Consider the following 16,108-nt stretch of genomic DNA (forward strand, 5'->3'; position numbering starts at 1 on the left):
GCTCCATTAGCTCTTAACACGTATAAAACATTAGTACAACACAAATAAGCATTAAAAGTCAAAGGGAAGCGGGATATGATGCAGAGCTGTGAGCTTGTCACAGTAAGGTGAAGTTTCCCCAAAACAGAGGAAGAACAACTAAGAAAGAGAAAGATAGTCCACAGATTAGGGAAGTATAGCTTCACTCACTGAACCAACACACTGGGGAAGTGAAATTAGAAGTGGATGAAATGCTGAAAGACTTGGATTCTTTTTGTGAAAGACCGTGGGGGAGGAAAAAAAGCAGAATGGGAAAGAGCATCAAGTATTAGCAGGATAAGTATCCATGGATTCTCTGGTGAAGAGGTGTCAGAGAGGAAGAAAGAGAAGATAAAATAACATCCTTAATTATTGGTTTTAGTATTAAATTCCTGTGTTACAATCATTTCAAAACAATGTTACACAAAAGGCAGGTGAACCTCTCCCACTTGTCCTGGGTCCTTTCCTAACCTTACCTTAGAAACTCCCATCCAATGACAGCGCACATCATGCAATGCTTGTGGTGTTATTGTGCTAAACAGCTTCTAAGACAGTCCTTGACCTGTGAAGTCTAAGAAAAGAAATACAAAGGACAGAGAGAAGCATCAATTTAACATAGTTATCTTTCACAATGTATAGATTCCCAGATACAACTAAAAAAATCAGCTGTTTGGGTATGCTTTGGTAATTATAAACTTGCCATTTTTACCAGTCCAACAGCTGAGCACAGCTGATTTCTTGAAAATATATCCTTGGAGGCTTTACAATCCAAGGGGAAACAGAAAATAAGAAAATGGCAGTGACTTGCTTAGGACAGTCCCCAGCTGACATGCAACAGAGCAAGATGATGACAAATCCAAGAGAATTCTCTGACAAGAACAGATGGTCAGCAATGGTAGATTTCACCCACATGGACAGACTGTGCCATATACCTAGAAGAAATGCATCACACATCATAACCAGGAAAAAAAAAAAAAATCACGCATATAGCTTTGATAGTACCCAAGGCTGTGGCTGACTACAGAAATCAGAGTTTCTGAGCTACCACAATATTGCAAAATAGAGGGATTTTCTTTGCTATATAAAATTGGTTTTCAGTATATAAGGCTATTTTTCCATAATATGAAAAAGAATTAAAAAGAGTATACTTTAATTAAGCTTTTCTTTGATGCTATGGAAAGCTTTGAGATACAAATGCAGAACAAGACACTGTAAGAAAGGATCACCTGTCTAGCACCAGCTCTTGAAGCATTTATTAAGACCTTGAGAGTATTAGGGATGGTACAGCTGTTACTGCAAAACAACTTGTGAATTGGCTAACTCCATCAGCAAATTGCCCCAGTGTAGATATCAATTTCCCTTTGTTTACCACATCCACACAGGTGATGGGAGGGAAGGGAGGAGCTGCAGCAGTTACTGGATGGTGGGCAGCCTGGAGCTGGGCTGGGTTGTCATTATCAACAGCAGCAGAATAAAGGCATTCTGTGTGTACCAGGTCTTGTTTGGGGAGCACAGGCAGCTGGGGTTTGGCCTCTTGTTTGTCCTGCAGTCAAGAGCGAAGAAGATCATTACAGTTTTAAACACAATCCGAAACAAGAAATAAAGAAAACGTTGGGTGAAATTAGTGGGACTGGAGCACTGGGTAGAAAGGTGCAAGTGGGGCTGGTTTAACATGTTGAGACCTCATACTATGTAACTTATAACTCAGTATAAGAACGCTGAAGATACGGGTGAATCCCATGGTTCAAGGACATCTAAGGAGACTGCAATTAGCTTAGCAGTAGTTTTTTATGTGAAAATCCTGCATGTGGGTCAAGAAAGAAATAAATTCAGCTGGTTTACTTCATGCAGCTGTTTCAGTTAACTTGTATCTGTGGCTAAAATGCCTCCTGGGTGTGGGGGTAACCAAGTACCAGCCTTTAATAAAGTACAGTATTTCCTAATGCCCCACACCATGAGGACAATGGGCATGCAAGAAGTAGTCTACTTAATACCTTAGGAGCAGTGTAGCTAGGTCCTGGGCATAATTCTTCTTGTGACTATGGGCAGGGAATTCAGTTTGTTTTCCTATCTTTTAGAAAGAAAAAAGGAAGATAGGGCTGCCCAGACCGATCAAAAGTGGGAGTTTAGGGATGCAAGTTCTGGAATCATTCCTTGCCTGGGAACAGGGGATGATTTCAGGAAAGACTGCTACGCTGTTTTCGCACTGATTTTGATTATGAAAGTGTATGGGTTCACACTTGCTATGCAGCAGTTGCCATTTCCTAGGATAAGCCAATTAGTCTGAGAGAGTGAATCAAGAGATATTATCACCTTTAATATCTGGTGCTGCTACTGCCACTGCTTTTCCAAAATACTCTCCTGTGGGCATTAAAGTGATGTTTTCATTTACCCACCAGTAAAAATGCAGCCTTAACCCATCTGCCTGTCCCTCTGTGTATATATCTGGGTAATTTAATAAATGCTTCTGGGTGTTGATTTACGTCATTGTCTCTCTATATAAGCATGCCTCTGTGAGCATGCTGTTGGTTGTCTGTGAGCATTCATTGTTCATGTTTTGTGTGTGTATGTCTGTGTGGCTGAATGTGGTTTTGTTTAAAATTTTTCCCTAGAAAAACCAAGCAGTCAGACATTTCATGAGGTTGTTAGTTAAAACCAAGGAAAGGAAGGAGGAGACAGTAAGGGATAATTTACAGAGAAAAAGGGGTAGATTTGGCTACAGTTAATCAGCTGCCTCAGTGTTCACCGGAGGAGATGGGGGAGTTCATTCCAGACATTAAAATGTCTCAGGGGAGGATCGTATAGGTCATGCTGGAAGAGAAATGGAAACAGTAAATTATCTAAAGGCTGACAAAGCGATGGAGCCAGATGTCATCTGATCCCAAAGCAAGGATAAAAACAGGAGGAGAGAACCTTCCCAAGGTACACCCAGGATTCCCTTGGAAACTGTAGGTAGAGATAGGGAAAATGATTTCTAACCTCATCAGTGAGGTAGCTCTCTGGGGTACCACATTAATTTTGAACCCTGGTACCAGCTGTAATTCCGGCTCACTAGGAAAGGCATTATTCTGAGTCAGAATGCAGAACAAAAGAACATTAAAATCGAAGTAAATGCAAAGTTTCCCAACGTGCAAGCACCCCTTGAAAAATAAGCCTTAATAATGGCCCAGGAACACTTTCATAACATGAGTCTCCTCAAACCAACAGCAAAAGGGTTCGGATGGATTTTCCAGCTCTGGTGCCCAGATCACTTTGCACACACAGCTTGTTTTCCTGCACTTAAACAATCGTGGGCCTGACTCACCCCCCCCTTCACTGCACTATTCGGCCAGTTCGCTGCAGTGTAAACAACTAAACCCAGGGCACCTCACCAGGGTAAACACGAGGAAGCAGCAGTGGCCCCGTGTACAAGACAGCGACATTCTCCATTTCAAACGAGAGAAATGCATTTCCTATTTGGGAACCTGGTATACATCCTAAGACCACAGATACAGTCACTGGATGTGTCTTTATGTACCAGAATCAGAAATTTTCGGCATTGGTGGCCAGGTGTTCAAAGGACAGCAAATCTGCTCACCCATCAGCTTGGGCTTGTATTGGCCTTTGTTAGCCAGACACTGCGAACACAAAGCTGTTTGTACAGGGAAGTGCTGGGTATGTTACCTACGTCCTGCATGACATTTTGGCTGCAATCCAGTATAGTTCCTGAGAAATACCTGGGACATTTTCTATATATCCTCTGTTTGCAGAGGGACTCCTACGCAGCACAACTCTTCCCAATAGTGCTATTAGACATGAATAACATCAGCTCTGATTGTTGCATGCATTTCCTAGAAGAGGTAAAACAAACTGAGGAAATTAGGACTTCTATCCCCACGTAGCATCCTTCAAATGAAAACTTCCTAATGAAAATATTTTCTGCAACAAAATAATATCTTCTTTCTTACAGAGAAAAGCATGACTCAGATTTTGAGACAGCTGGACACTTAGAAACTAGCTTCCCTATAGAAATTCCCACTAACTTCGTAAGCCTTTGATGATCCTTTTCACACTTGTTCTTTCCAGGAAGTTTTCCCCATGTTCCCAGATATGTTTCCCCTAATTAACATCCTCCATAAAGTCATTTCTTTCCACACCACAGTATCAGCACCCCTATGTTTTTCCCCAGCCCGCTGCCTGCCAGGGGTGCTGGGGGTGACCCCTCTGCAGGGACCACCAGTGCCAGCAGCCCCAGCCCTGGGGCCCATCTGCCCCTAAAACCCACCCGGCCGTTCCTCCAAACTTTGCTTCGTGCGTTACAAGGCGATGTGTCAGCCAGGGCTATTGTTTTTAACAGGAAGCAAGTTTGGCCGCCTCTGTAATTTAGATTGTGGGCAATAAGCAGGGGTGTGGTGTGCAAAGCAAACAAGGCAGGATTAACAGCTCTTTTCACTTCTGGACAAGGAATTGGTATGGCAGCGGCCCACAGGATCCTGTCCCATATTGGCTACGGCTTCTCCTCGTGACTACAGCCAGGAGTGAAAAACCAGAGTGTCCTCCAGGTTTTCAACTGGAGAGCGAAGATAAAAGTCCAGGCCCCACGTTCTGACAGACCTTTACGAGCTACACATCTTGAAATGAGATTAGGAGAGAAAATTAAGAACAGTCTTCTCCTTTCAATAGGTCTTTAAAAACAATAACCAGGCTTTACTGTAAATTCATTTATTTACCCTCAGCGTGCCAATTCCCAAGCTGATATCTCCTCCGTGTACCAGGGATATATATAGATCTAAATGTGGCAAGAAGACAGAAAGATTTTCTTTATTTTGCGTAAGGATAGCAATGTGGGGAATTCTTTTTTCCAGGAAGAACTCACATCAGAGAGCTTGTTAAAGAAATACTATGAGGTAAATAAAATCCAAATTATATTTAGCTCATAGGAGGTGACAAATACTAGTCAGGTTGACTATTGCCTTGCTGGAAGTCAGTCAGAAACCACTATCAAATAGAGCACAAAAATAGAGAAAATAGAAAAGAGAGCATGTATTCAAGATGGGTCTTGCATTTGCTAAAGGGAGCAACATTTTGCTGTATATTGCCAGTTGTTTTTTTTTTTTAAACTAGTTGTGAATGCAAGCAAAGGTACCTCAAGTCAAATCCTGGCCTGCGTTCTGCTGGAATCACCTAAACTTGTTTGGACCTCCAGAACGGTCCGAAAAACCCTCGTACTACGCACAAGACTGTTAGTGGCAAACACAAACCCTGTGTCCCTCGTGCCACCGGATCACCACCTCCGTGCACCGCACACACGCCTTACCTCCTGTACCTTACCACGGTGAAGCGCGGGCATCGTTCCCCACCGCAGCAGCCATGGGTAGGGCAGGTTGGATGAGGCATGGGCAAACAGAGGAAACTTGGAGGTAAGTTCCCTTGCAAAAACCCAAGCCTGTGACAAAATTGGCCTAGACATCAATGTGGCAGTGTGTATTAGCCAGGAGTAAACTCAAAGCAAGGATGAGGCAGCCATAAGCATTCAGATCCTTAGATCCAGGCATTTGTTTAATCCGTAAGACTTCACGTGCAGAGCTGAGCTTTGTGGGGATGCCCTAGATCTATCCAGCGATCAAACACACTTCAATTTGCTCATAAGGCAGAGGTGCCTCCTCTCACCAAGCACTCCCTTCCCTCTTCACAGCTCTCTTCTGGGTCATCCCTCCCCACAGGGCGAGTGGGTGCTGCAGGAGGATCGTCATTCTTTCCTGGCACAGCAGCTAATCCACCCAGCCTGACTGCAGAGAGATAGCTGGATGTTTGAGAAGGAGCAACCCTGCAAGGGGGGATTTTTTAACCTATTCTTGCCTTGTTCCATGTAAGGAAGCCGCAAAATTTCTCTCACTGAGGCAGTTGATAAAATTGCCTCCTTTGTTCAGCAGGAGAGCAGAAAGGACATCTAACCAGAGCAACTGGAATGCAACTTCAAGAGTTTTTCGAATTTTGCAAGCACTTGCAGTCATTTATGTGCACTCTATCAAATGCACATATAATTATCAAATGATTCCCTCACCTCTTCTTGGTTGTTGGGGTTATTAAGTGAAAGCAAAGGATTGTACTGCTCTCCTGAGATACAAGAGCCTGCAGAAATCAGCCTGCCTTACATTAGACTTTGCTATGCCTACAGTTGCTGCCCGCAGAGTTCCTTCTTGAAGCACTTGAGCACAGTAAATCGCTTGAGGGGACACCACCTTTGCCTAGAGATAGATTTTGGGTGAGATTTTGGAAGAAAGGTTTGCATACAAGTAGTGTGTGATCACTGGAATGACGTTTTCCTGCTAGACACACACACACACACACAGAGGTTTCCTGACCCTGTGTTCTTTTGCAAAAGAAAAGTGACCTGCAAACCCCTAGCATTTCATATCTCAAAGTGGTGGGGCAATACAACCTACATAACAATAATGAGTCATTGGGAGACAGAAGGATCAAGCTCCAGGGATCTCCTCCTCAGCACAGACCTGCAAATACACTGGAATAATTTGCATTCCACAGCTTGCCTTGCAGAATCCACAGATAAAAATCAAGCTTGGCATGGCTAGGATAACTGAGCAATATTTAGCAGCAGAACAATGAACCAGTTTGGGAAGCACTACTTAGCCAAATTCAAGTGGGCAAGTCACTTTGGGCGAGATGGTTACTTAGGGATTGCCTACACAGGGAGGTTGGTACAAAGTAAACTGAGGTTTGAATGCACGGTATGTAACTCCACTCCAGACAAAGGTGGTGTAAACAGCCCAGTTGTTCTCAGAATAGTGGATGAGAATTGCCTGTGGCTTTTCTGGCTGTATGAGAGCGGAGGTCCCCAATAGCTGGGGAGCTGGCACAGCTGCTTCCTACTTCTGCCCATGGCCTGAGACCTCAGCTTGAGCAGCAGCCGTAGCTGTTCTCTGTTCCCTCACCCCTTGCAGAAGTTACTGCCTCCGTAACAGGAAGTGGAGAAGCAAACCTTCCTCAGCCCTTCAAGCCCTCCAGCCTTTCTTTGCTGGCATGATTACATGAAGTGATGTGAACATGGTCTAGTAGACATGGTCGTGTTGGGTTGAAGGTTGGACTTGATGATCCTAGAGGTCTTTTCCAACCTTAAAGATTCTATGATTCTGTGAAAGCTACACCAAATTTGGGATGAAAAAGCAAGACAAAAGCAACCTGCATAGAACTCTCAGTGTAAGCCACCAGGCTGTGAACTGGCACAAATGAAGTGTCCTATTATTTAGGGCTCAGGCTATAAATTGCAACCAACCACTCTTTATTCCCAACAGTCACAGGTCTGGGTGACACTGCAGTCTCCTTCTCCAGCATGGCAACCCAAACAGCAATGATCTTAAGGGAAGCAAAGAGAGAGGCAGTCTCAGGGGGTGCTCACTGATGGTAATGTGTAGATGCAGCTTTGCTGAGCCTTTTTAAGGGAGAAAAAAAAAATAAAAGAAAGGAAGAAAAGACTAGAATAGGGCCCAGGAGGAGTGACAGAAAGGGAGCAGACCCCAGTCAGATACACACAAAACTAAAAGTTCTGATCAGACTTCCCTGTCCCTGCACCCGTCAGACATATGACCTGGTGTGCTAATACTGAAAGAGCATCAGAGGAAGTGGGACTTGGCACGGTGTGCAAGCGGCAGGGAGCTGGACACGCTCAGTCCATAGTACATGACCAAGGCCATGTGTGTTTGCAACACCACGGCATCCCCAGGAACCTCTGGCCCTGGCTGTGTTAGCTCTGGTGCGCAGGCTGGGGCTTGGCCAGCACCGGAGAGAAAGGACGCGTGGGGCTATCCTGCATGGCCCACCCAGGCAGCTCTCCATCCCCCGTTTTGGGAGCAAGGCCATCTCTGCCTGCGACAGCGGCCACATACAGAGTTTTTCCCACTGAGCAGCTGCTGTGGGTTTCCCTGTGGCCTGGGTGAGGGCGGCTCCTTTCTGGACAGAGGCACGATGATGCTGATGTGGCAGAACAACCCCGCTGCCATGTGGGAGGGCTGGATGCTGCAGCAGGACTTTCAGAGTGTAAGCTTGAGCCCAGGAAGTTTCGTGAGCCACCAGCGCTCCTAAATTCTCTGCCTCTTGGGGATGCTCCAGGTTTGGTGCGTGCCTCAGGGGACCCCTGGTAGGACATGATGCTCTGAGCCCCAAGACATCCGTCAACAAAAATGGCATTCAAGCATGACTTACCTCACATGGTGAGAGTAAGTTTACATACAATTTGCATAATACTTTGGGTGAGAAGTCTCAGAGGAGGTTATGATGTCACTTGTCACCAACTAGCCTTGTGAAAGCAAATTGAAATGCGTGAATTTATCAAAGAGGCTTGTTTAAATTTCTAAGGGAAGGGACTCGGCCTTCCTCCAGCCATTAGAAGAGCAGGGGCATTCACCCGAGGTTCATCTCCCTGGAGAATACTGCACAACGTTTCTGCTGAGCAGTAGAAGAGGGTTAAGATGACCGGAAAAGCAAAGAGAGTGAGCAGGTCAGGGGGAGGGTGGGGGGAGGCTGAAGGTGCTGGAACAGTTTCATCTTGTTCATACTTCCTCCTTCCAGCAGCATCACTGTGCACTGAAGCATTAAAGGCAAGATCTCTTTGCATCTTGCTGGGCCCTAGGGCAAAAGGAGATATCCTATCCGTCTGCCCCTGCAGCTACGGGAGAGTTTCAAAGTAGTACAAAAAATTACGCGTAGCGCTCAGAAGTAGCCGGCTGACAGCAGGCTTTTCTGTGTGTCAGAAGCTCTAAGCAAAGTTCTTCCGCTCATGATGGTATCAGCCACCTGTATGGGCAGCCTTTCCTCCTTTCACCTAGTCTACACCCTGTCATGGTCACTGTGCTCCCCAAATAACATGTGGAGCTACCGCAGGTGCTTGAGCAGCCCCTGTTAAGGAGGGGTGAGAGCCTCTCAGTCATCACGGACCAGCACTGCAGACCAGTCAGTTCTGTTTTCTCCTGTCTAAAAACAGGGGAGAAGACAGAAGCATCTCCTCCAAGGTATGAGCTGACTTTGAAGTCAAGAGATCAGAGGATGATCTTGAACGACATTCTGGCACATTCAAAGATCTGCCTCTCTCTAGCTGGCCAGTCACATAGGTGGTGCAAAGAAGGGCAAGGACCAGAACAGAGACCACCAGGGACTGATTCTCCGTCCTCGTTGCTGGACCATTTGTCTTCATCTCTGCTGAGTTTCTCATAATAGTTCACGAGCACTATCACTCCTAACTGCTGTTCACTTGCTGATAACCAGCAGGAAGGTTACCTGCAGTTGGCCAAAGCAAGAACAACAATTAACTGAGGGAAGCAGATAAAATTTTAGATGCTTTTCTGGCTCATATTGTCCAAACAGAACTACTACCTTTGTGACTTTTTTTTTTGACATGGAGAAAATTTAAACTACCGTAAGTTTCTCAGAGCCTTTTGTTTATAGGAAAAAATAAATGGTTAAGGTTTGAGGGTCCCAGCATAAATAGAAACAGATCATATTTATGAGATTAGGATTTAATATTTTTAGGTAATACTTGTGAATTTGGTGACATCCATGATTTAGTAGGACTGCAGTGCAGAAACACTAAAGCTACTTTGTGCTTCGGACAAATCACTTAATCATTCTGATTCATGGTATCCAGCGCTAATGAGAAGAGTCTCTTACACTAAACTTATCGCACATGCAAGCTTTGTTTTGCCAATCAGGACTGTGCCAGGAAAGTGCAAATACCCAAAGATTAGAGGCAATGGTAACGGGTGTAGCAATAAGGATGATCTTGATAATTATGTACCTTCAAGAGAGAGGAGAAACTTGTTTTGACTTGCAAATGGAATAAACCTGTCATAGCTGTGATAGGAGTCACCCAGGCTGGCAAGAACTAAGTTTTTTTTCAGGTCTCTCTATTAAACTGGTACAGTGGGGGAGTGGTGGAAGAATCTGTGAGAAGCTCTGCTGAGAACACACGCCCTTGGTCCTCCAAACTTTCGGATTTCCTGATCTGTTCTGCTTTCGACCATGTGTCATTCTAGGTCCAAGCAACACTTCCCTGTCTAGCAGTCTGCTACATTCACAGGGGCCTCGCAAAGTCAGACCAAAGATTTTGCAAATACAAAACCTAAGCTTAGCTCTAAATATTTGCTGGATTGGGGGCCTACTTTGCAATCTTAATGCTGCTTATAACGCAGGGTCAACCCCAAAGGCAACGCTGACGTCGCGTGTTGGAAAGAGGGTGTTGATTCAGCCCAAGGAACTTTATGGAAGATTCCTTCCTTCCAGATTTCTCTAAAAAACAGCATGGGGGTATAGATGCCTGTGGCTGTGATGATGGCTGTTTCCTCTATTAAACTACGTTATTCTAGTGTTCTCCAACTCAGATAACTGTCTTTTCCAAATGGATAAATGCAATAATAAAGAAAGAGGACCGTTCACTGTTTATTTAACCACAAATCCGAAGTACATCCACAGAACTGAATGTCCCAGAGAAATCCTGTAGGAAGATGTTCTCTCCCCACGCTGCCAATGACAGCAAAAGAGTGGAAACAAGAGAAGACATCTAGTTCAAATTCACTTCTAGAGACATGAAAAAATTTGGAATAATATTATATCTTCCTTTTCAAACTCAAAGATAAAGTAGGCAACAGCAATGCTACCCATAAATTATTCTTGGAATCTATTTAGGCAAGAAAAAGTTAATCTTCAGGACCTTTATAACAATGTGCTTGTACAATGAAGAGCAAATCCAAGGACCATCTGTCATCTCAGAGCAGGGTCTGACGGTGGTGCCATTTTAATTACATCAGCTCCAAGGAACACATGAGGTTAAGTAAAAAAAGGAGCCCAGAAAGCTGGAGTGGGCGATTAATAGCAGGTAGCAGGAAATTATTGGATTTTGGGTTATGGCAATCACCAGACTAATATCTGGAGGACATAAAATGCCATTCAGCATGGAGAAAAAAGTTGGGAACTGCTGCAAACACTGAACTGAGTAGTGGTGCGCTTGGTTCTGACACTGACACTACATCTCTGAATGGAGACAACTGAAGGGAACGTGCCTGCATTTGAAGCCACTTTTCCAACTTAGGAAAGTATTGCGATGGCATAATGTTATTCCCGTACCAAGTAGTGAGTTCAGCACGTTTCTCGGAGCAGGGACTGTTTAACCTTTGCCACTGCCCCACACCTGAAGGGTTTGTTTCAGAACGTTCTTCCTCAGCCCTTTCCTCCTCTCATTACTTAACGTGTGGGTTACACAATCATTCAGCTGCAAACCAGTTGTTTTGTTTTCATTTTAGTTTGCACAACCTTCCTGTTCTCTTTAAACAAATACAAGGTAATGGAGGGGGGGTGTTCTCTTTTCCAACTTCCATTGAAATATTCATAAAAAGATGGAAAATTCCAGGGAGCAGTTACAAAAACGAGAAGGCTAGATTGCTGTACATCAAAGGGAAGCAGCATTTGCTAACTCCTTCATTTTACGTGCGTGTGATTCACACACTGCTTTATGAAAATGGAAAAATGATTGAGGAATCGCTCAGGTCCTGACAAAAAATAAACTAATAGTAACAACCTAATTTCCATGAAAATGGGCTGGTCTCCAAAGCATCTGCCAAGACCAGACAACGTGGTGCTTGCAGCTTTCCTTTGTTTGCTCTTCAAAGCAGGTAGAGCCAGGAACGTTCCGTGCCTCATGGCAAGCTCTAAGATGTGGTACGTGACTTTCAGATGAGGGAATTTCACATTTCTCCCTGAATATTTCACACTACAACAGCAAGGAGAACAGCACAGATGCAGCTGAAATGAGGAGATGAATTGAAAAGCCGAAAATGGATTCTTCAGCATTACGCTGTAGTATGGGAAACCGAGAGGGCAATTAAAGCCAACATGAAAGAAGATTTAATTGCAAATCAGCGAAACTTGCTGAAGCACAGATAGCAAGCAGCAAAGAATCACCCCACCTGATGTCCAAGCCCTTCACAGAGGAGAGCACTGCCCTCAGCTCCCCGGGCAGCTGATGGGAACAGATAGGCCCTTCCCCAGGAGACAGTCAGATCTCAGACCGAGCAGTCCCTGGGGGGAAGCGCCTCCCTCTCCCCAGTGACTCACCCTCAGACACAAGCGTATCAGGAAGAAATCTAGGACAAACCCACTCCTCGGGAGGAGCAGAGCAGCACAGCACAGCCCTCCCCGTCCCTGCGAGGTCACCGCATCCAGCAATGAAAGAAAAACCCAGGTGAACTGTAAGCGGCGTTGATGGCAGGCCACAGGGCCGTGCCTAACCCGCTGCCCGGCCAACTCATCGCACGGAGACGGCAGCACCGTGCCATTAATTCAGTGCGTGGGCTACAGCTTTTAAATCCCAGGCTGCAAAAAAGAGCAGGAGTGGGAGCATTGAGGGCTCAACCATCCTCAGAGAAGGAGGCACCGGGGAAGGGCAGGAGGGAGCCTGGGGAGGGGGGGAGAGGGAGGTCTTGCAGCTGATGAGGATGCCTGCGGGAGGACAGGCGAGACTGGTTTTGAGGAGGTGGGCAGCAGCACTGCTTGCACGCAGGAATGGAACGCCCTCAGCCTGTCTCTTTGCTCAGGCAGCTTTTAGCATTTCAAAGTGTTTCTTTTCTTTGTGACTCCTACCGCTGACTAAAACAGGCAAGCGGGTATTTACGGGATCAGCAAACCCCCTCCTGCCTAGGTGCCCTGAAAGGCATCGCTATTGTCTGTCCTGCGAGCAAATTGCAATGTGTCTCATTTAAAGGATTTTCCAGTGCCTGGGCAGGATTAAGGAACGGGGGAGCAGAGCAGGCTGCGGAAAATGTCAGGGCCCCGCTGCCGTAAGGTGAACCCTGCGATCGTGTCCCAAGCCGAGGGTGGGCGTCCCTGGGCGCAGGGAGGGAGCAGAGAACAGCCACCTGCGCCCAGCCGCCGCTCTCCTGGGCCGGCGGAGTTCAGCCGGGCACCGCGGCAAGCGAGGGGACGTATCCAGCCCCTTCTGAGCAAAGCACCCAAGGCAAAAAGCAGCCCACGATCGCAGGCACCTGACGTGCTGCTTGGTCCAGAGGCAGCAGGGTGGGGTAAAGGACTGCGAGGGGAATCTGCTTTCCTCTTCAAGACAGAAAACATCAAAGTTGCCCTGAAAAATTAAAAGCTTCTGGATGGGCTCTTAGTATATTTAAGAAAGGAAAACAGACCCGCTTCAAAGCACTGTTTCCAAAGGTCTTTCCTGAACGTACATCACATGCAATGGAAAAACACTGCATGCCTGGCATTTAATATTTTTCACCTGTGACCCAGGACTGATGTCTATTTAACTCCCTGATTTAATCCGATGAATTGTCTCAGCAAGAAAAAAAAAAAACACCTTTCAGAGTTTGGAAAGGAGCTGGACAAAACTGAAGTCACGCTCAACACTTCCCCTTCCCTGGAGAGATAGGAACGCTGCTTGCCCTTTCCTGACGATAAGCATATCCTGGTGGTTAAAAATACATTTTGCTCTTACCGTAAATTCTCCATTAGCCAACTCCTTCAGCCCAGCCCATGGTGTTGGGGTTCACGATTCCTCAGAGGCCACACGTGACAGAGCTTGGCCTGTGCGCATCCAAATACGCTGGAATAAAAGCAAAAATAATAGGTCTGATCCTGCTGCCGTTGGCTTCACCTGGAGCAGCAGACAGAGTTTGTTGAGTGGCAACAACATTTATCTCAAAGGACTTGCACCGTTCCCAGGACCCTGTGGACTCCGCATTCAGTTTTGACTCTGACTTTACAGCAGCTTCCAGACAAAAAGTGAAGGGTTGTATTGAATCCTGAACAGCAATTAATTATTCAGTTAATTTTCCTGTTTCCAGTGATCACTGTGCCAAAAGGGCTGACTTAGCAACATAGAGCTTAGCGAAAAGCAGAGCTTGCTGCTTGAGTTGAGCTTCTGGAGGCCAGGAGCCAGTTACCTGCTCTGCAAAGCTTCTCTTCCTTCCCAAAGGAGGTGTCCTTTCTCTTCTTCACCTGGAAAACTTGGCCTGGTGAAAACCTGCTCTGAGATCTGGGCTCTGCAAAAGACACAGATGCCACCTCTTACCAAGGAGGTTCTGGGAAGAGCCTGGCTTAGCAAAGCCGGGTCTGCTCACCCACCCCGACACCTCCACAGCAGCTCCGACCCGCAGGATGCCAACTGCATCGCCTCTCCTAGCACATTCCTGCCAGGAAAAAGCTGGCGGGACACTCTTCTCTCAGGTTGGGGTAGGAGCTCGTGGACAACTGCAGTTCCCTGTGGCACAGACATCACGAGAATCACGAGTCCTGTTGTGTAAACTCAGTACGTAGCCTTCTTGGCAAGTACCTTGCCATCAAGGAGGCCTTGCTGCCAGGCATTGAGGGCCTCGGCTGAAAATCTGGTTTAAGGAACAATTTCTGGATTTCTTCTGCAATATTTTAGAAGAAAACTGAAGGGGTAAAAAGAGGAAGAATGGAAACTTCAAGTTATATCTCCTCTGTGCATAAAAGGTAAAGGAAACCAGGCAGCAGCCCTCTTCCCCTTCTGTTAGGATTTGAGGCTGTGGATTAAAGATAAACCCAAGTTCACCCTCCTGTCTTTTTTTCCCCAAGACTCAGTAAGACAGGGGAGATATGGCAGAGCCCATCTACGGAGCCATAACCATGGGAACACCAGCAACAAGGGTGAATCAACACGAGATTCCCTATCATCTGCCCGTGTTTACACCAAAGTGGCTGGGGGCTCAGGAACTGTGCTTCACTTGGTAGGGCTGTTGAACTAAGTGAGAAAAGGTTTCTATTGAGCAAATGCCCATCTTCCTGCCCTAATACCCACCCTCTCTTTTAGAATACATGTTTACAGCACCCAGTTTTGCACTCTACTTTGAGGCTGTGGCGCTGCCTTCCCCCTTCGCTCCCCTTGCCCATGCTACCCCAAACCTCAGCTTTTCCTGACCTCCTACCTCACATTTGGCCTTGCCTCTATGTCCTTTTATTCAAGCACAGGCAGAGCGAGCTCTGGGTGAAATCACGTATTTTCCTGAAGTGGGTGACTTTATAGATGGGACCGCGATGACAGCAATAATCACAGACAACGGGATCCCTCCTATTCATAGACAAAAGCCCTTGCTCTGCCTCTTCCGTCCCTGCTCTAGAAGCGATGGCCGGTACATCAGTAAAGGGAGAAGCGCAGCGCCAAGGAAGCTTATTGCTTGCTTTGAATTGCAGCTGCTTGGCATCTTAAAAAAGTCCAGATCTCTGAACGTGAAGAGGTTATGTATGCACGCTGTGGTGCAAGTGAGGGTCGCCAAATATCTGGCAGCCCTGGAATGAGCAGTTTGTACCCGCCCTTGGGAGCGGTTACGCTTCACATATTTTTTGCCTCTGCTTTTAAAGGTCACATGAAAGCAGCAGTATTTGTGAAGAGGACAAGTGAAGGTGACTGCAGGGGAGAACGGAGACTTCAAACAACTGTGAGAGCTTTTACAGGTGAGCAGAAGCTCGTTCCACCCCCCCTCCTCCCAGAGTGGCCATCACCAACATCCACGGCCCCACGGCCATAAGCATCTACTGCCCGGGCAGAGCTGGAGAGGGACCGCTCCCGCCTCCCCTTACTTCCTTAGCCTTTCCTCCTCCATTTATTTCCTTTGGGTTTTCCCCTTTGATTAAATTTCTGGCATGTAGGAATGTTTAATAATAAAACAGATAACTCATGGGAGATGATATTTATAAAATCTACTACTACTTTTTTTTTTTTCATTTTTTGTAAGTCCTTGAGAGAAAATCTTGAACTACGTTCTTCCTTTCTTTTAAAAATAGAAAGAAAAAGCATACGGAGCAGTTAACAGGTTTTCAAACCATCAATGTTTTATTTGGTTAGTTTATTAAACACCTTTAAGACAATTAATTTTGGTCTGTACCTTTCTATAAAATAATTCAAGTTCTGAACAAACCTCCAATACATAAAGCAAAGTTACTTCTACCGTACGCAAATTTCAGATCAAAATACAACACTCTGTTTTCTTACATTTATAAAACCCGGTCAAATACAAACGACATTAAAAAAGATAAAACACTTTCACTGATCCTTGGTACAATATTACAGCACAATTTG

The sequence above is a fragment of the Balearica regulorum genome, chromosome 13 (assembly GCF_011004875.1).
Source record: "Balearica regulorum gibbericeps isolate bBalReg1 chromosome 13, bBalReg1.pri, whole genome shotgun sequence".
Lineage (NCBI taxonomy): Eukaryota > Metazoa > Chordata > Aves > Gruiformes > Gruidae > Balearica > Balearica regulorum.